Source organism: Equus quagga, chromosome 8 (genome assembly GCF_021613505.1).
Source record: "Equus quagga isolate Etosha38 chromosome 8, UCLA_HA_Equagga_1.0, whole genome shotgun sequence".
Classification (NCBI taxonomy): domain Eukaryota; kingdom Metazoa; phylum Chordata; class Mammalia; order Perissodactyla; family Equidae; genus Equus; species Equus quagga.
The window spans coordinates 47,107,477-47,129,686 of NC_060274.1; positions in this window are offsets into that span (position 1 = coordinate 47,107,477).

Sequence of the window (22,210 nt, forward strand, 5' to 3'; positions counted from 1 at the left end):
ACTAAAAAAAATAGAAATCATACAAAGTCTGCTTTCAGAACACAAAGGAATTAAAATAGAAATCAATAACAGAAAGACAGTTGGAGAATCCCCAAATACCTCTAAATAACACATGGATTAAAAAAAATGCAAGAGAAACTAAAAAATATTTTGAACTAAATTGGAATGAAAGCACAACTTATCAAAAGCTGGAAATTTAGAGCTTTGAATTCATATATGAAAGAAGAAAGATTTAATATCAATAATCTAGGTTTCCACCTTAGAAAACTAGAAAAAGAAGAAATTAAATTCAAAACAGAATTGTTAATCAGAAGCAAAAGTAGTAAAATTTACAGCAGAAATCTTTGAATTTGGAAACAGGAAATCAATAGATAAAATCAATGAAACCATTCTTTGAAATGATCAATAAAAATGATAAACCTCTAGCCATGTAAACTAAGAAATAAAGAAAGAAGACACAAATTACAAAGCTCATAAATGAAACGGACCATCTCTACTGACTCTATGGACATTAAAAGGATAGTAAAGGAATATCATGAACAGTTCTATGTGTACAAATTTGATAATACAGATTAAATAGACCTCTTCTTTGAAATACACAATCAATTAAAACTCAAGGAGAAATAGAAGATTTGAATAGTCCTATATATGTTAAAGAAATTGAATCAATAATTCCTTAACAGAAAGCACCAAGCTCAAGTGGGTTCTCTGGTAAATTATACCAAATATTTAAGGAAGAAATTATATTAATTGTCTACAATCTCTTCCAGAAAGTAGGAGAAGGAATACTTCCTAACTCAATCTATGAAGCCAGTGTTACCCTAATACCAAAACTAGGCAAAGATATTGCAAGAAAATCTCTCATGAGCATAGATGCAAAAATCATCAAGTGTACTGCAAATCAATTCCAACAACATATAAATAGAGTTAGACACCAGAGTAAGTGAGATTTATCTCAGGTATTCAAGGCTAATTTATAACCAATTAAGTAATCTATCACATTGGTAGGTTAAAGAAGAAATATCATATGATCATATAAATAGATGAAGAAAAGCATTTGAAAAATTCAACATTCATTCATGATAAAAACTCAGAGTAAACACTAGGAATAGAAAAGAATGTCCTCGAACTAATAAAGAAAATCCACAAAAATAATCTACCGATAACATCATACTTAATGTTGAGAAAATAGACGCTTTATAACTAAATTCAGGAACAAGGCATGGATGTTTGCTCTCAGCATTCCTATCAACATTGTTGTAGAAGTCCTAGCGAATGCAATAAAACAGGAAGGGAACATAATGGGCATACAGATTGAGAAAGAAGAAATAAAACTGTTTCTGTTTGCAGATGACAAGATTGCCTGTCTAGAAAGTCCCAGGGAATTTACTCCCTGTCCTCGCCCCCATGAAAACCTCCTGGAATTAGTAAATGATTATAGCAAGGTTTCAGGAAACAAAGTTAACATGTAAGAGTCATTTGCTTTCTTATATGCAAAGAATGAATAATTGGAATTTGAAATTACAAACACAATCAAGTTTTTAGGTAAAAATCTAACAAAATATATATCAAATTTCTTTGAGGAAAACTGCAAAACCCTAATGACAGAAATCAGAGATCTAAATAAATGGACACATATTCCATACACATTATAAAAAGACTAAATACTTTCAAGATATCAGTTTTTCTTGATCTATAGATTCGATGCAATCCCAATAAAATCTCAGCAAGCTATTTGGTGGACCTTGACAAAGTGATTCTAACATTTGTATTGAAAAGCAGAAGACCCGGAATAGCCAACACAATATTAAAGGAAAAGAACAAAGTCAGAGTACTGATAATGCCTGACTTCAAGACTTAGTATAAACCTATAGTATTCAAGAAAGTATGGTATTGGTGAATGAATGGAGAAATAGATCAATGAAACAGAATAAAGTGCCCAGAAACAGACTCACAAAAATATAGTCACCTGAACTTTGATAAAAAAGCAAAGACAGTTCAATGGAGAATGAATAGTCTTTTCAAAAAAAGGTAGTGGAAAAACTGGACATGCACATGGAAAAAAAAGTGAATCTAGAATTTGATCATACACCTTTCACAAAAGTAAATGCAAAATAGATCATAGACCTAATTGCAAAACATTAAAGTGCAAATCTTCTTGGGGCCGGCCTGGTGGTGCAGCGGTTAAGTGCGCACGTTCCTCTTCAGCGGCCTGGGGTTCTCCGGTTCAGATCCTGGGTGCAGAGATGGCACTGCTTGGCAGCCCATGCTCCGGCAGGCATCCCACATATAAACTAGAGGAAGATGGGCATGGATGTTAGCTCAGGGCCAGTCTTCCTCAGTAAAAAGAGGAGGATTGGCAGCAGTTAGCTCAGGGCTAATCTTCCTCAAAAAAAATAAAAAAAGAATTAAAGTGTAAATCTTCTAAAGGATAGTAGAAAAAAATCTTCTAAAATATAGGAGAAAATCTAGGTGATTTGGGGTTTGGTAATGCCTTTTGTATACAACATCAAAAGTATGATCAATGAAAGAAGAAATTCAGTTGGACTTCATTAAAATTGAAAACTTCTGCTCTGTGATGGGCACTATTAAGAGAATGAAAAAATAATCCACAGACTGGGAGAAAATATTTGCAAAACACATATATCGTAAAGGACTGTAATCCAAAATATACAAATAACTCTTGAAACTCGGCAATAAGAGAGAACCCAACTGAAAAACAGGCAAACATTTGAACAGACATGTTACCAAAATTGACAATGTCAAATGTCAGCAAGATATGGAACAACATGAACTCTCATTCATTGCTGGTGGGAAAGTAAATGGTAAAACTTTGTAAGATAGTTTGCCAGTTTCTCACAAATCTAAACATACTCTTGTTAGATGATCCAGCAATTACGTGCTCCCAGGTATTTATCCAAATAAGTAAAAAATGTTTGTCCCCACTAAAACCTGCAGATGAATGTGGTACAGCAGCTTTATGCTGAATTGCCAACACTTGGAAGCAACCGTGGCGTCCTTCAATAGGTAAATGGAGAGACTATGATACATCTATGCAATGGAATATTATTCAGGAATAAAAAGAAATGAAGCGTTGTTTTAACTCATGCTTCCATGATAAATACAGTAGACTGAGTGGCTTAAACAATATGAATTTATTTCTCAAGTTTTGGAGACTATAAGTCTAAGACCAAGGTACCAGAAGGGTTGGTATCTGGTGAGAGCTCTCTTCCTGGCTTGCAGAAGGCTGCATTCTTACTTCTCACTGCTTACATGGCCTTTTCTCTCTGTGTGCACATATATGTGGAGAGCACACACACACACACACACACACACAGAGGAGAGATCTGTTCCTCTTCTCAAAAGGGCACTAACGCAATCATGAGGGTCCCATCGTCAAGACCTAATCTAAGCCTAATTACCTCCAAAGGCCCACCTCTAAATACTATTACATTGAGGGTTAGGCTTCAGAATATGAGTTTTAGAGGACAAAAACATTCAGTCTATAGCAAGTATCGAGCCACAAAATAACATGGAGGAATCGAATGTATATTGCTAAGTGAAAGTAGTCAAGCTGGAAAGGCCGAATACAGTAATGTGCCGCATAATGCTTTGGTCAACAATGGCCCATACATACAACGGTGGTCCCATAAGGTTAGTACCATATGGCCTAGGTGTACAGTAGGCTATACCATGTAGGTTTGTGTAGGTACACTCTACGATGTTCACACAACAATGAAATTGCCTAATGACACATTTCTCAGAACGTCGTCCTGTTGTTAAGCAACACACGACTGTACTGTAATTCCAATCATACTACACTCTGAAAAAGGCAAAACTTTAGCAAACAGTAAAAAGATCAGTGGTTGCCGGTGGTTGAGGGGTGAGAAGGAAGGAAGGGATAAAAAGGTAGAGCACAGGGACTTTTAGAACAGTGAAACTATTCCGTAAATACTTTCATACTGAGTACATATCTTACACATTGGTCAAAACCCACAGAATGTCCAAAACAAGGAGCGATGCAAATGTAAACTGTCTACTTTTGTTAACAATGAGTATACCAATATTGGCTCATCAATGCTAACAAATTTAACACACTAATGCAAGACGTTAATGATGGGGAGAAGGCCAGGGGGTATGTTTGAACTCTCTTACTTTCTGTTCAAATTTTCTTTAAAGCTAAAACTTCTCTAAAAACAAAAAGTCAGGAAAAAAAAAGAGTGGCCTATAAAGTAAAAGTGACTTGAGAAATATAGCTATAAAATGAAATATGTACACCGACTTTGAACAAATCAATGTAAACACATATGAGAAAATGATAATGATATTTGAAAATAAAAAAGGAAGTTCATCTAAACTTGTCCAGCAAGTATCTTATGACTCCTGGATGTTGTCTTTCATCAAGAAAAGGAAGTTCTTCTTCTCCATGCTTCTGATTTTTAAAGATCATTAGGAGATATTGCATTATACCCAATGTTTTTTTCTTTTTTATGCGATTAGTGAGTTAAATTCATATATATAACATTTTATGATTCATGTAAACAAGTAACACAGGAATACATTGATGCTTAATATCTGAAATATCTATAAATGTGAATATATATTTTCAGTGTATTGCAAATATGTTTGTATCATAGATATTTTGGATATTAACCATCAATGCATTAGTGAGAAACTTGCTTAGTAGAGTTTATTTTAAAAGAATCTGTTGGATTCAGTTAGCTACCATCTTAATTACAATTTTTGCATCTCTGTTCATAAGTGAAACAACATTAACCAGTTGTCAAAATAATTTTTTTCTTCCTTCTTTCCTTCCTTCCTTCGGGCCTTCTTTTCTCTCTTCCTCCCTGTCTCTTTCTCTCGTTGTCTCTTTCTGTATTTTCCTTTTTAGGTTTGGAATTTAAATTATTCTTTTATTCTCATCTGACAAACTGACTGGGCAGCTTTCCCTTTTTATAATTTTTTTTTGAAAATGTTGTACAATATAGAGTATCAATTCTTTGAAAGTTTGGTGCAATTTACTATAATAAAGTCTTTACCTGGGGCTTTTTTGAAGGAATACCTTATATTATTATTTACTTAAGTGTGTCTATTCAAGTTTTCTATTTCTTTCTTTTTCTGAGGTGATGATTTATTCTTTTCCTTAGATATTTATATATATTATCCAGGTTTAAAAATTATTGTTGGAGAGTTGTTCATATCTAATTTTGTAATTTTTATTACTTTTATATTCATCCTTATTTCTCATTTTCTTTATTCTAAATTTTATTTATTTGTTTATTCTCTTTTTAGCTTTATGAATATGTCTTTTTGATCTTTTGAAAGAATCAGGTTTTGGGTTTGTTAAATTTATAGAATTTTGTTAATTATTTTATAATTTCTCTGCTTAAATTTATTATTTCCTTTTTTATGTTTATTTAGGTTTGTTATGTTGGCCTTTTTCAAATTTCTGGAATTGAAAAGTTACCTCAGCTGCTTTCAATATTTCTAGTTTTCTGATAAATGTCACTAAGTAGTGCTACAGTTACAATTTTCATATGAAAAGTCTTGCATTGCTGTTCAGTTCCAAGTATTCCTTAATTTCTCCTTTTGGTCTTCACTCTACCAATCAACACTTGGCGCCAGTAAGGGTACAAGGAAAGGCACCCTCAAAACTGGGATTCTGATACTGAGTTGCTAACTGTTTAATCTGCAGTAATGTTTTCCTTCCCCTTGGAAAATAGGATATATCTACAGCATCACTGGCATCTAGACTACTTTTCATAATTACATGTTGCTGTTTGGTGTGGAATTCTACCTGGAGAACAGATTTGCATGTGCCATGAGGCAACTTCACCTGAGCACAGTGATGATGGTCACATGACTGTGACCTCTGTCCAAGAATAGCAAAAATAAAAACAGTGCCACATACTTTGTGGAATTACAAAGATTCGTGCCAACATAAATGCCTAAAAATTACATTGTAGATTCTTTTTTTTTTGCATCAATTTTTAACTTTCATATTTGGCCCAAGCAGGAGGTAAACGTGTCTTAGAAGATGTCTGCATATTATCTTAAACTTTATCAGGTGGAGACACCAACAGCAGCTCCTGTTTAGATGCAGTCTCTTTATTGGAGCAAATCTACAAAGGCAGTGGCATTTGGTATGGAATGATTGTCTTGGAAATTGCTTTCTCTATATATTAGTTGTTAAGTACTATCAGATACAGTTTACCTGGCAGGCACAGCAGTACACTTCTCATATGGCTATTTTGTTTCTATCTTTCTATCATAATCTGGTTTGCACAGACCCTAACCAGTCAGTATCAATCTACTCCACTGATGACAATTGTTCCGTTGTATCTGGTAAAGAGAGTAGCACTTACCTTATATACCTAAATATGACACATGTATGTCAGAAAGTGGGTGACAAGCTGGCAAATATTTTTATATTTTCATACAGTAAATTTGACATTTCTGTTTTGTTGTACAGTTTTATGCATTTTAACATACATATAAGTTTGTGGAACCACACCAGAATCAGAATACAGAACATTTCCATTATCCAAAAAATTCCCTTAGGAATTTTATAATCACGTCTTTCTCCAACCTCTAACCCTTGGCAACCACTGTTCTGTTTGATGTCTCTATAGTTGTTTCTTTTTCAGAATATCTAAGAAATAGAATCAAACAATACATAGCCTTGTAAGACTCCTTTCATGCAACGGAATGCCTTTGAGATTCATTCAAGTTTTTGTGTATATCCATAGTTTGTTCATTTTTATTACTGACTAGTATTCCATTGTAGGGACTTCTCCCAGATATTTCATCCATTCACTAGTTGAAGGAATTTGAATAGTTTCCAGTTTTTAGCTTTCACAAATAAAGTCACTATAAACATTTGTGTACAGGTTTTTCTGTACACATAATTCCTGAGTGCTATTCTGGTCCATTGATCCATTTTGTGATCTCTATGCCAACATCATATTGTAGCTGTACAGTGAATCTTCACAGGATATCAGATAGTTTGATTCTTCCATCTTCTGTTTTTCATATCTATCATTCATCTATTATTAATTAATTTATTTATTTATTCTGATTTTGGTTATTGTATTTTTCAGTTCCAAGTTTTCCATTTGGATCTGCTTTCCACTCTTTCTTTGCTGAAACATTATATTTTTCCATTTGTTTCAAGCATTCTCACAATTGATTGCCAGACAATTCCAACGTATGTGTGGTCTTAGTCTTAGTCAGTCTTGGTGTCTGTTGTCCTATCCCATGAAAGTCGAGATTTTCCTAATTCTTTGTATGCTTAATACTTTTGGTTTGTATTCTGGACATCTGACGAGCTACTATGTAAACCATGTTTCAATTTTATATATTTAACCTGAGGTTTTTCTTATTTTATGTTATAAAAATTGTTAGGAAATCTGTTGTAGTTAAATTTTTAAGTTAATCTTTCTTGAATAAAAGGCTCTCTGTATCGTCATGAAAGGACACGTCACATTCTCTTTGAATTCCTTCATTTTCAATTAGGTGTCTTTTTGATGCTTTTTCTTATCTGTTACCTGAAAAGATAATTGAGTCAAATTTACGTCATTTGTTTAGGCACCTCCCAGTTTGATGGAACTAAGGATACAGATATAAACAGTGGTTTTCCTAGTAGGAAACTTAAACCCTATGTAGTTTATTATTTGTGTTTGCTACAGATATAGTGGAAACTAGATTTCTGTTCCCAGTCCTATATTTAGACTGACTTTTATGTGTTCTTTCCAGTTCGGCTACCCAAGGTCATCTTTGTATATAAGATGCCTAACATGGTAGTGAGAAGCCCTATTATCTGATGTCTCTTTGATGCAACTCCAGCAGGGACCTGCAGCCTCTCAGTGTAGCTACTGTCATATGATGTTGATCCAGAATAGTGTAAAGAGTTCTGGATACTTTGTACGCTAGATATCCTATGACTTGATTTTGCCATCAAAACTGGGTGGTATAAGTGGGATTTTGCCACTAGCGAGAGGAATAGGCAAGGAGGACTTAGTTGGCTCTGCCAAGATGCTGTTTCACTTGAAAGAATGCCTTAAATATATTTTTATTGTCTTTACCTGTGATTACATCTGTTACATTTTGCCTTTGGTTAGGAATGAAGTAGTCTAGATACAGATGGCATTTACCACCAACTTTTTGACCCCTTGTGTCCCCAAAACCCTGCATCCTTACAATCAAATCCACACAGCCACCACCTGCAGCTTCAGACACTCTGGCATCAAACCTGTGTGATACGGTGTGAATATCTAAGCTATTGGCTGAAACCTCTGCTCTTTTGGCTCTGCTTGTTTCTTAATAACTTGGATTCTCTCTCATTTCTGTGTCTGAGCATCCCCTTTGGAGCTTATTCTGTTTCCTTGGACTTTATATTTCCTTCTGATATCTCATATTTTTCTTGATAAATTAGCTAAGAGAACGGGGCTTTGCTTGCTTTTTTCAGTCCACCAAATCTGCAACACCGATAACCCGCAGACTTACCTCAACCTCACAGCACTGTGGAGGTCATAGGGCATTGGCAATTTTTCTGAGCCTCAATGAACTCACTTTTCAGGAATCAGACTTCCTCCTGGCTGCTTTTCTTACCACCTCCTGTTGTTGATGCCGCGTCTTCTCTGGAGGACTGACAGTATTTCTGTCATCAGTGTTCACTCCTCAGTTCTCCAGGGCTGACCCCACCTGGCAGGCACGTCCATTTCTGAGTTTCTGACCACTGACTTCTGCTCTGAGCCATTTCTGTTAACCTCTTTGCAGCTGGCTGGTTATAAGTTCAAACTGAGCCTTTGTTCAGTGAAATAGTACTTTCCTAATTCTTGAATAATTGTGGGTCAATCTTTCCAGCTTTTTCAAGCTAACTTAGTAACCTATGGACCTGTTGTGATTAAAAAGCAGCCTGTCTCTTTCTACTTTTGTTATTTCCTTGAAAATGAGAGCTCAGAGCACAGCATTTTATAAATAGGGTAGATTTTCTTCTCAGATGCATTATCTTCCCCTTCCTCACAGTGGAGATTATTTATTAGGTTTCTGCTCACTCACTGAGCCCTGTGAGTTTTCTTTTTCCTGCAATTTATCCTTGTCAGCATGGCATTTCACTACCTCTGAAATCTGCAAAATAGGGTATTTTATGGTATATTCCTTTCCTATACCATTTAGAAAACCATAGAAGCCAGACCTAGCAGCACTGTGTGAGGGGGCAAACTGTTTACTTTTATTTATCATATTCTTCTAAGGAACGTTTATTAAAAATGTAAAGAAAAAGAAAAGTCACGCTGTGCTAGGATAGTGTGTAGTGAGGAGAGGATGGTGGGTGCTATAGTTATAAAGATGAAAAATCTATAGTTCCTGCCTTCTAAAAGAGAAACTAGGTATGTACACAGAATATGATAGTTGCTGTAATGCTGAGATGATAAAAGTGACCAACAGATGGTGTATTTTGGAGGAGACCACTGTCAGTTATCATTTGTCTGATTATGAATGAGTGAATATGAACTAGAACATCAATAACTACCCCCCCACCCCGAAATGCTGTGTCTCTGGACTTTTAGCTGGGGGACCACAGAACACGGCACAAAGGGATTCCTTATAAAACAGGCTTCAAAGAATGGTGATTGCTGCTTTACCATAAGCAATTTGTGCATGAAGACACAGCGTATATAATGAATGAAGATGTGGAAGGGAGGAAGAATCAAATTAGTGGTTTATTTCCAGTGTTCAGCAGCCACATGTCCAACATGATGGCCACTAGCCACATGTGGCTGCTGAACACTGGAAATGTGGCTAGTCTAAATTGAGATGTGCTGTAAGTATAAAATGCACACTGGATATCAAAGACTTTTGTACAAAAAAGAATGAATAATACATAATTAATTTTATTTTTATTGATCACATGTTGGAACAATTATATTTTGGATATATTGGGTTAAATAAAAATATTATTAAAATTTATTTCACCTGTTTCCTTTTACTCTTTTAAAGTGGCTACTAGAAAATTAAGAATTACATGACTCACGTTATGTTTCCATTGGGCAGTGCTGGACTACAGCATGAGGTAATTTTAGGGAGAGAGAAGTTAGAGTCAGTGCATCAAGGATGTTAAACACCTGACCAGGTAATTCAAACAACATTTGCCAGGTGGTGGGAATTCATTGATTTTTGAGGAGAGGAATAAAATAGAATACCAAGGGAAGATTAATCTAGTGGCCGGGGTATATTTCAATTTCCAGTTCCTTATTCACGATAAAACATTACTCTAAACCTTAATGATAATTCATTTTATAGCTTTCCAGTTGAAATTTTGCCAAAGGAAAATATGATTTATGTCATCATGCCTATTTACTCATTTTCAGAGAGATCCTAGGTAGATTAATTTTTTTAAAATAGCCATATTTCCCCTTAAAGAAACTTTGTTACCTTTCTCTGAATCACGTATGTTGGCGTAATTGCATAGAGCTCTTTTTGATAAATCTTACCCACTTGCTGAGAAGGAAAGTTATTCTTACTCTTTTACCAATTGCGAGGACTGCACTCCACACAGTAGGCATGCAGGAAACATTTGAAGGAAAGTGTGTTACAGTCACATTCTCTGGCACAGTGTTGCATATATTTTTAATGTTCATGTAGAAAAAACCCATAAGGTTTGTGCCCAAGTTTCTACAAACTTTGAGTTCCTGGATGTGGGTGTTCTTTGAGATGAGGTGCCATATTTTTAAGAGATGTTTTATCTAAGTTTTAATATCCTACTGGCAAATTAAAATGTGTACATTTACTGGGCTGAATCTGATTGTCCTGTTTTCAATGTAAATAAATGATTGAGTTATTTTAATCACTCTTTGCCATTTCTTTCTTTCCTGTCATATATATGCATGTATATACTTTTAATTTAAAATCGGACCATGGAATCCTATGCCTACCTCTGATCCATCTAATATGAGCAAAACCTAACTCTCATTCCATTCTCTCCATTCATTCTTCCACATGGTAACTAGAATAATCTTGACAAATTCCAGAAAAATCTTAATGTGATTTTATCAAAATTGTCTTAAAAATTATAGCACTCTGAAGTGAGATTTTAAATCTTTACCATATGGAAAGATCCCATTTTGGAACTTGATATGTCTATCCATTTAATCTATTTTTATTTCTATCAGAAATGTTGTTTAATTTTGTTTGCATATGATATACATATTACTTATTGAATTATATTTATAAGTATTTTGAAAATTTTTGAAAAGGATCATTTTATGTGCAAAATATATATTGCTATAATAAAGAACACTTACTTTCATATTTATTTTGCTTATGACCTCATTCTTGAACTCTCATTATTTCTAAGAGCTTTTCTGTTTGTTCTTTTGGTGTGCATCATAAATCTATAAGTAATGATGATTATTTATCCTTTTCAATGTTTATGCCTCTTATTTATATTGACTTCTAGAGAGAGAGGTATTTGAAACAATATTAACCAACACTGGTGGTAGAAATTGTCTTGGTACTTTCTAAGACTCTATTAATTATGATTTCTGTTGTTTTGACTATAATTTTTCTTTATCATGTTAACGTTGCATAAATTTATTATTAGTTTCATAACTACTTGCAAGTAATAGACATAGAATTTTATGAGATGTCTTTCAGGATATTCAAAACAGTCATATGCTTTTTATGCCTTTAATTGTTATGAGGATTCATATTATTAGTTTTCTGCTAATATTGAATTATCTTGAATTATTATATCATGGTCACAATATATCACTATTGTGATATAACGCTAAAGTAAATCTGGTCAAATTATAGTCAGGATACATATATATTTGAAGATATTGTGTTCTTTGCATTGCTTTGACTAGGCTTAATGTTAGCTTTATGTTGGATTTATGAAACAGAATGGAAGACATTCAATTATCATTTTTAAATTCCCTTTTATGATTTGGAATAGGAATTATCTACTCTTTGTAAATTTTAAAGGACTTATCTTTAACTTCACTTTAGACTTACTGCCTTCTGTTGTGTATTTTATGTTTAATTTTTCCTTGTTAGTGACTTTTGTATTGTCTGTTTAAACGAGTATAATTTGATTTATTTGTTAATTATGATTTTTTATATTTATTAATATCATATTTTTCCTCTAGATTAGTTTGCTTTTTATGGCTGTGTAGTTTTCTATTTTATTGAAATACATAAGTTTATTTTTTAACAGCTTTATTGAGGTATTGTGATATACAATAAACTGCATATGTTTAATGTATACAATCTGATGAGTTTGGACATATGCATCCACCCATGATGTCCTCACCACAATCAAGGTGGAACACATATCAAGACACTTCCAAAAGTTTCTTTTTGTCCTTTTGCTTTTTTTCTTTGCTGGTAAGAACATTTAACATGAATCAACCCTCTTAACAAAATTTTAAGTGTCCAATAACGTTTTATTAACTGTAGGCACTATGTTACAGAAGATCTCTATAACAGATTCATCTTGTATAGCAATAACTTTGTACCCATTGAACAACTCCTCATTCCCCTTTTTCCCATTTCCTAGCAACTATCTTTCTATTTTCTGTTTCTATTAGTTTGACTGTTTTAGATATCTCATATAAGTGGACTCAAACAGTATTCGTGCTTTTGCGACTGACGTATTTCACTTAGCATAATGGTCTCCAGGTCCATCCACATTGTCAGAAATGTTTAGATTTCCTTACAGGAAAGAAAACGACAGAGTGAAAAGGCAACTTATAGAAAGGGAGAAAATACTTGCAAATCATATATCTGATAAGGGGTTAATTTCCAAAATATATAAGGAACTCACACAACTCAATAGCAAAAAAAAAAAAAATTAATTAATTAAAAATGAACTCATTTAAAAATGGGCAAAGAACTTGAATAGACATTTCTTGGAAGAGCACATACAAATGGCCAATGGATATACACAAAATTATTCAACATCATTAATCAAGGAAATGTAAATCAAAACCACAATGAAATATCACCTCACACTTGTTAGGATGGCTATTATGAAATGAAAAAGATAAGTGTTGGCAAGGATGTGGAAAAGTTTGAACACTTGGGCACTGTTTATGGGAATGTAAATTGGTATAGACACAATGGAAAACAATATGGAGGTTCCTCAAAAAATTAAAAATAGAAGTACTATATCATCCAATAATCCCACTTTGGGTATATGTCCAAAGGAAATGGAATCAGTCTCAAAGAGATATTTGCGTTTTCATGTTTTTTGCATCACTATTCACAATAGCTGAGACATGGAAACAGCCTAAATGTCCATCAACAGATGAATGGATAAAGGAATTGTGGAGTATATATACAGTACAATATTATACCTTAGTTTGTTTTTACTATCATTTTCTCAATAGTCAGTGATTTGTTTGGATTAGTGTGTTTAGGTCTTTCCTCAGTTTAAGAATATTTTCTTCTATTAAATCCCTTAGTAGTGTTTCTCTCCATTTGAGACATTCACTTTGTAGGAACATTATGAGGATGTTCTAGCTCTGGTTTCAGAACTCCATTTTCTTCCATTTTTCTTTTGTGAGGAAGATTGGCCCTGAGCTAACATCTGTGCCAATATTCCTCTATTTTGTATTTGGGACTCTACCTCAGCATGGCTTGATGGGCAGTGTGTAGGTCTGCAACAGGGATCTGAACCTGTGAACCTTGGCCCACCAAAGAGGAGCACGCAAACTTAACCACTACATAACCAGGCTGGCCCCTCAGGTCTCCCTTTTAATCTTTTCTCCTTTAATTATTTTTCATGTCTGACCCATGTCTCCATTCTGTAAGAGACTCTCAGACTTGCCCTCTGAGACTCAGTTATTTGCATCTGCAATTGTATTTTGACCACTTTTATAGGCATCTGAAATTATGGAGGGACAGAATTTACTTTTTCCTTAAGTCAGCCTCTTCTTTTTATAAATGTTTTGTCTCTTGGCTTAAGATCTCACCCATCTCTTTTTACTCTGAAGAATTCATATTTTCTTTATATGACTTCACAGAACTAGTAGATATTTTCTATCAAGTATTTCTTGTAAGAAATCTATTTTTAAAATTTCATTATCAATTTCTTTATGTCATAGTATATTGATTGTAAAACTGGGTCCAATTTTCCACCTCTTCCTGTGCCCACACCATTTACAATATTACCTTGCAGCTTCTACTATCAAAAGGTGGGATCTACCTCCACCCTTTGAATCTGGGTAGGGCTTGTCACTTGCTTTGGTCAGTAGAAATGAAAGCAGAAGTGACCTGTGTTATTCTGAGTCTATGTCACAAGGGGACTTGGACTCCTCTGCTTTGGAGCACTGCCTCTTCCAAGGAAAATGCTCATTGTAGCTGGCCAAGTGATGAGACACATGGGAAGGTGCGTCCATCACCCCAAATGATGCCAGTCAACTTCCAGATGTGGGAATGCACCCAGTTAGACCAGAAGCAATGTCGAACCTTTCTTACCAATCCACAGGACTCATGAGCTGAATAAATGTTTACTGTTTTAAGCCATTACATTTGAGATGGTTCCTTTTTCTGCTCATTGTGGCATTAGTTAAGTGATAATGATTATATATTTATCCCTTTTTTGATTCACAGTTTTGTATAGATATCATAATGAAATGTTTTCCTGGGTAATGATTCTGAAACAGAAGCATTTCTTTCTTCAAGTCCTGTTTGTCCCACTACCATATGGACGGATTCTTCCTTGATCCTATATTTATTTACCTGTCTGTTTCTGCTTCCCTCTTCCTGCCAATGGCCACAAGAGTCATATGGGCTGTCTTTGACTGTTGAGGAAATTCTCCCCCATGCTGGTGAAGTTCTATTTGAGAATATTGCCCATACTCACATGCGTTCTGGTGCAGCTGCACCTTGACTCCATATGGCCATTTCCAACTACTGATCATCTCTGGAGAACTAAGTAGGTTCATGAGAATAATGACTTCTAAACCTCTTCTTCTCCCATTGCCACTCTTTCAAATTTGGGGTTTCACCAGGATTTCCTCTCAAAATTCACCGGGAAAATATAGCAACATTGTCCCATCTGTACCCAGAAGAAATAAGTTGATATTTAGTATTTCCTTTCCTAGTTTCAGTCTTAATGCAACCTGCCTCCTATTTATGATTTTCTTTCTTCATTTTGGTTGTTTTGGCTAGGAGAGGAGCAAAAAATTGTGTATAGTCATATCTAATTCACACAAGTTTTTCAGAAACAACTTACATTTGTATTTTTATAAGTGAGCTTCTGGAAGCATTGAGCTCATTCTGTGGTCACAGTCTCTGTTTCTGGGATACAAGTTAGTGTAGGGTGATCCTGCCAGCCTCTCTGATCCCTGGGAATCCACGCCAAGTGGGCTTAGGATGGAGCACTCACCTGGAGCTGGGCTTATCAGAATCCCTTCCTGGGAACTTGGATCTGGAGCTAGCAGTTTTGAGTCTCAGCCTGGCTGGTAATTTTTATTGTTTTCATGGAAAATGCATACGACACAATTTTCTACATTGTGATGCAGGATCGAAAGAAAAGTATTCTGAAGAAGGAGGAGAGAAGAACAACCAGGTGCACAGAAAGAAGCAGAGGTGAGAAGAAGAGGGGAAGTGCTTGTGTGCTCCATGGCCTTTCAGCTTCCAGTGTTCTGAGATCCACGTTTATCACTGTAATAAATCCATTTTTCACATGTAAGCCTGAGCTGCATTGGGAAAGAGTGCAAGTATATGCACCAAATGTAATCTCTGCTTACCTAATATCAGATTTCTCCGTGATCTGCCTTCCATGACACTCCCTCAGGCCAGCAGTTATGATACCTGCTGTCCCAGCTCTGGAACTTTCTGGAGACTGAAGGATCTGTGAAAATATTAATGCAGTGAAGCACCATAACTCACTGTGAAATATCACTCTAAGGCTTCAAATATTGTGATCATTCATAAAATAATTACATCCATGAAAAGTCAATACTTCCCTGAAGACAATTTCACTGCACCAAGATTGATATGTTCCCCACATTACATGGGTAAAGTTAACCAACCTACAGTACATAATAAGTCCAGAAGGCCAAGGCAAAGAATGTGGTTTCAAGCATACGCTACTTTTCTATTAGCCTTTCAACTGACCATCTCTAAAATATTTATGTACAATAAACTGAATTATCTCCATTATTAGAACTGTGTTTCACAACTTGCGGGTTGAAGTGTACCTTGGATTCTTAGAGAAATGTGTTCTGATACCTGGATAAAAAAATCCTCTCCGAGGAGGATAGGTTGGACCCTGCATTTCATGCATTTCTTTATCTCATTCCAGTTTCACCATCTGCTTACTACAAGAGATGTGATCTGTGAAGTTGTTTTATTTGTTAAGCTATATTTTTTTCTTTCTTCTTCATCTATCATTTCCAAATCTTTTGTAATTGCAGAGTTCTTGCCATTTACTTGCATGAATATTATAATTGTTAAAAGCTCTCTAAGCCACCATCTCCTAATTTGGAAATTGGAAATGATCAGATTTACCTTATAGGACTATTAAGAGGATTCGATGAGCTTATTATGTAAATGTAGTTGTCAAATTCAGCAAAGCAGTTTCTCTCTCCCTTCACTTGTGGGAAGTCTTTCCCACGACTGAGGACATCCATTCCAGGCCAATTTTCTTTGTTGGTTTTGTGGACCCAAAGTCACGACAGCCCAGATGAACACCCACAGGAGCATGTGTTGGAAACAATAACTTTGGATTTAGTTCAAAGGTGATGAGCAGGGTTTTTATGAGAACATGTAGAGATCAAACTAGTGAGCAATGTTTTACTTTCATTGATACTAGTGTAAGGTTGGCTGATTTGTTCTGAAATTGGATTTTGACCTTTTGTCTTGGGGGCTTGTAGGAACCTAAAGTTGAGGTTAGCATCTTGCTTAAATGGAAGCTTTGTTTAATGCCCAACTGTGGAGATGAGTGAATTTGTATGGGGCTCCATAAAATCTTGTTTAGCTATACATGAACCATGACATTAGGACTTCTTTCCAGGAACTTCCTACTTTCTTGTCCCTTTCTGTGATGTTAAGACCTCTCTAGGAACTACTTACTTGGTTGTCCTTTTCTCTGAAGTATAAAGTCAGTTGGTCACAAAGGCTTACAAGGTATTTTATTGAAGACTCTTTTTTGTTGTTGTTGAGGAAGATTAGCCCTGAGCTAACATCTACCGCCCATCCTCCTCTTTTTGCTGAGGAAGGCAGGCCCTGAGCTAACATCCATGCCCCTTTTCCTCTGCTTTATATGTCGGACGCCTGCCACAGCATGGCTTCACAGCAGTGCTAGGTCTGCACTCGGGATGTGAACCGGCAAACCCCAGGCCACTGAAGCAGAAAGTGTGAACTTAACTGCTGTGCCACTGGGCTGGCTTCTGAAGACTCCTTTTGAGGTGGAGATAGACTTGGAAAATTTATCGTTAAACAGGAGTAGAGTATTTACTGTCTGAAGAATCTCAACCCCATTCTGTGAAAGCCTGCTCTAAAAGCTTTCTAGGTTCTACTCAACCCTCAATTAGAGAAAGCACAAAGGCAGGAAATTGACGCCCTTGTTGGTGGGATGGCAGGTGGAAGGGTGGCCTTCTCTATAGCCTGGCTTTATCATGACTGCTGCTGTCCTCCTGCTCAGAGGAAGAGCATGTGGCATGAGATGTGTCTTGTTTACTAAATGACGGTCAGTGACTTAGCAAAGGGCCCCGGGGTCAGCCACTAAAAACATCAATTTGAACATTGCATTACTACAATGATTATTGATCTCTTTACTTAATGTTTATGTAACATTGGCTAAGCCTTTCACCCTTTACATAGCATAAGGCTTGACAGTACCATTTATTACACTCTCTAAGTAAAGAACTATTTTCTAAATAGAAGCGCAACTTGATTTTAACCTAAAGGTCAATCTCATCATTGAGGCAGAATTATAAATGGGGCCATCTTAAAATAGAAAATAATCAACTATTAATTATTTAAAGTGCTTAATGATGCATGAAATTTGTTACATTTCCAAGTGCATTTCTAGTTAAATATGCACAGATGATAAAATCCCTGGGATCTAAGTCAGCAATTAATTTCAAATCAAAATATATTTGAAATTCAGCACTCTACACTTCTATTTTTTAAAACATAAAGATTTAGAAGGATCTAAATGCCTTGCCTTCACACCTTATTTATAGCTGCAAGTTTCAATAAAACGCTTCTGTTTATATTAAAAGAGAAACAGCATATTCTTGCAAAAGCTTTAGAATTTTGAGATAAATTTAAGTCAGCATTGTTTGAAAGCAACCAAGTTAGATTTTGGAATATTATGTTCAGATATCTTCAGTAACAAGATTAGAATAAATGCTAGTAAGATATGAAAAAGAATGAGGTCACTGTGTTTAAATATCGTACCCTATGTGAGTCAGGAAAAAAGTAGACATTTGCAAAACACAATTAACCTTTGAAAAGAAAAAAAGCCACATTCACATTAGGGAATGGGCAAACTTAACTAATGAAAATTTATAGCCCTGTAATGTTTGCAAAGAAAAAGTCTCTCTCATTTGAAATGTCAGAATGATCTCAGATCTCCTGTTAAACAATTTGTTAAACTTGAAATGGTAATAAATATTAGATTCAATAATTGAAAAAACTCAAGTAGAATGAGTCTACTGAAGTGCAATTGCAAAACGCTTCTCTTTTAATTTCAAACATCTATTTGTTGATTAAATTATTTATTCATCTTATTGATCGCTCCTTCAGTAAATCGAATGTCTCCTAAGTGCCCAGGCATTGAACTAGAATCTACTGACACTAAAAATAAGTAAATGAGGTGCCTGTCCTCAAAGCCCTCACAATCTTGAAAGTAAGACCTGTATAGGTAAGTCATTTAAATGATATGGTACATGCATTATGGATCATGTGACATTGACTACTAATTGCCTCCCATATCAATTCTCCCTTCTTCTATTAACACAACCCCACTTTTATTCTGGTACCAAATAAAGGCCAAATTTTCCCAGACTCTTTTGCTGCTAGATGTAGCCTCACAGAATGTTTGGCTGGTTAAACATAAGGGAAAATGTGTAGGAATTCTTAGAAATCACCATAAAGGAATAGGCCCCTGTCCTTCCTGTTAAGTGAAAGGCAGTCATGAAGGCTGAGCATCTCCAGCCATCTTGGACTATGAAGGAACGTTGAACACACATGCCATGTTCTGGGATGATGGTGCTGAAAGAGGGAAGGAGTCTGAGTCACTGATGATTATGGAACCTCCAAAACAATCTGGGGTGGATCACCTCTGAACTTTGTTTTATGAAATAGAGAAATATACTTCTATGTTATTTTGGGTATCATGTTATAGAAAACTGAACTCAACACTGATATGATTGTATATTCAATTATATGCTGGTACTTTATAACATACCTCATATCCTCAATATGTTTCTAGTACACAGGAGATACGGTGGTAAAGAGCACATTCTCTGATCACCCCATATGTCACAGAGAAATAGACCAAATAAATAAGCATAATAACATTAAAAAAAGATACAATACTGAGTAAGATACTTTCTCTGAAAAAATTATTGTGGTAGCCCCAACATTTAACAATAATCCAGAGGAAGACTTGAGGAAAGGTTTCACTGTGGAGTCATAATTGAGCAGAATTTAAATTAAGGAATATTTTGGAGGCTGCTATTAGGCAGACGAATAATCCAAGCAGAGAGGGCAGCATATGCAAAGACAGAGACGTAGGATAGCAGTGCATTTTCTGTGAGATGTAAATTGTTTGCTTTGTTCTTGGGGTAGAGGGTACCCATGGTTGAGTGGTGGGCTTTGTGAGAGAGGGGGGAGTAAGAACAGCAAGTTACAAAGGGCTCCATCCTGGGAGGCCCTGTTACTTCAGGCATGCGTTTGTGTTACAGGAAGATTACATAGATGCTTGGAAAAATTGGCATAGAAGTTGGATTAAGAGAATATTACTTAGATTTTAAGAGTTAAATATGCCTCTGTAACATTTTGAAGAATTTCTTTGTTCTACATGGAATATTGAGAAGCTTCTCAATTGTTCCTTAAAAATAGTAACAGACACTTATATAGTGCTTGATCTGTGTGAGGCGCCACCAAGCACTTAGTATTTGGTAGTTTATTTAATTCTAAAATCACTGCTATAGGCTATAGGCTAGGTGCTATCATTAACCACATTTCACAGATGAGGAAATTGAGGCTCGGCGAGGATGAGTGACTTGACTGGGGTCACATGGCTAGGAAATGGAAGAGAGAGGATTTGAGTCTATGTTTTGCACAGTGAAAAATTGTTGATCTCCATGAATCACATTCTCCTCCTTAGGGTTAGGTCATAGCCAAGCAAGAGGAGCTTAAATTTGGACACCACTTAAGATTTTGGAAGAACAACGTCATATTTAATTTTCACTACTATCTTGTAACTTTGTTCTTTCCATCTCCTTTCTGTAAAGAAACTAAAATCAAAGGAATAAAAACAACTCATCTAGTGTCATACTGGGAGACCATGTTGGGACTTAAGCCCCAGGCTTCTGACTTCACAAGTTACTTCCTTGTCATGTTTACCGGTCAGCTCAGCTATCTTCTTGCTTTATTGGTAAATCTAAGGCTCCAACTGCTAGTAAAGTTCTGTCACCCCTCTATAAAGGTTATTCTCTACCCAGAGTGTCCAAAGCTACATATTAAGGTAGTACAACTCCCAGGCTTGGTCTCAAAACAGGAGCCTAAATACAGTCCTGTCATGAGGAGGCAGCAATGGACCATTACCAGAAACCAATCTCGGATAGTTCCCCAGGAGAAGAGGCTGCAACTCATCAAAATGGAAGGCCTCTGGGATGTGGTGCTTATCCTGCCTCTGCTGAGACTAACACAAAGGGTCTTCAGCAGGTTCTTTTGAGGCCTCTTTTCAGGGGTCACACTCTATTTTCAGGGTAATCCTTTGGAAATTCTTCATAAGTTGGGAGGACTTTGGGGATTTGACCTGGCTGTGTTAGGAACCTGTGTGCTTGCAAAATAACTATTTCCTATCCTCCTATTTGAAAATAACTTGTTTTAGAGGTGCAAGTAGAGATTTTCAGCTGCATTATTAAAATCATTCTGGAAAGGGAAATTTATTAATCATTTATAGTTAGAGACAAGTCACTTAATATTTAATATTATTTAAATGAAAGTGTTTAAACATTGTTTTTTCCCCCTACTTGATTGTTAAACTGATGCCGAAGTAATTCCAAAGTTTGTGACAAGTTTTCCCACTAAGCTTGAGTCTGTATGAGGCTCTGAGGGCCAATAGTTTCGCATCAAAACAGGGAGTGTTGACAGTGCATTTGGACTCTCTCTTATCATTAAGTACTCACGAGGGGAAGAGGCAGCTCATTCTGAGGAAAGAGGAGTCAGGGTCATGAGAAGGAGTGGGGAGGGTGGAGCTAATGGGAACTATGGGATCTCAGAGCAGAACAGCAGAGGTCGTACACTTATGTCATTTCCTTAGCTTCTTAGAAGACAGAGGGAATGGGACACTGGTGCTTCCTTTTGAGTCCTGATCTCTCGTAGTTGTTGGAGGATTTATTTGTTCATTTAACAAATATTATTGAGAGCTAACAATGTGTCAGGAATTGTTCTGGCCACTGAGAATACAGGGGTGCACAAGACTGATTAGTGCTAGTCTCTGTCATCAAGGAAACAAACACATAATTTGTGACTAGACATGTGTTAGGAGGGAAGACACACATATAACATCATAGCGGGTGACTTGTGGCTGGAATGAGGTGGGAACATTGGAGGGTTTCCCAGCCTGGGGCACCTCAGAAAAAATGCAGGCTGAGGGAAAGAGATGCACTGTCTCTTCATTTATAAAGAAACATTAGTCCTGTGGAAGTGAGAGTGAAGGAAAGGAGAAAGGCAGGAAGTATGGAGACATATATCCAGAGGGGGAACTTTAGAAGAATTTATTTACCCACTCCATCGCCTGTAAGTTAAACCCAAAGTGAGGTCTAACTCCATGTGCTTCTTGTTTTGCACACACACAGGTGCAGAGCGGGGTGCTCTGGGCCCACTGTTTGGATCTGAAGAGGAATGGAGTGAGGTGCTGTCAGGTTGTGCTTGCATGGAATTGCCCAGTGCCTGCAGGGCTGGTCACGGGAACAACAACTATAACAGAAGCCCCAATGGGTCTAGAGTGCTGTGT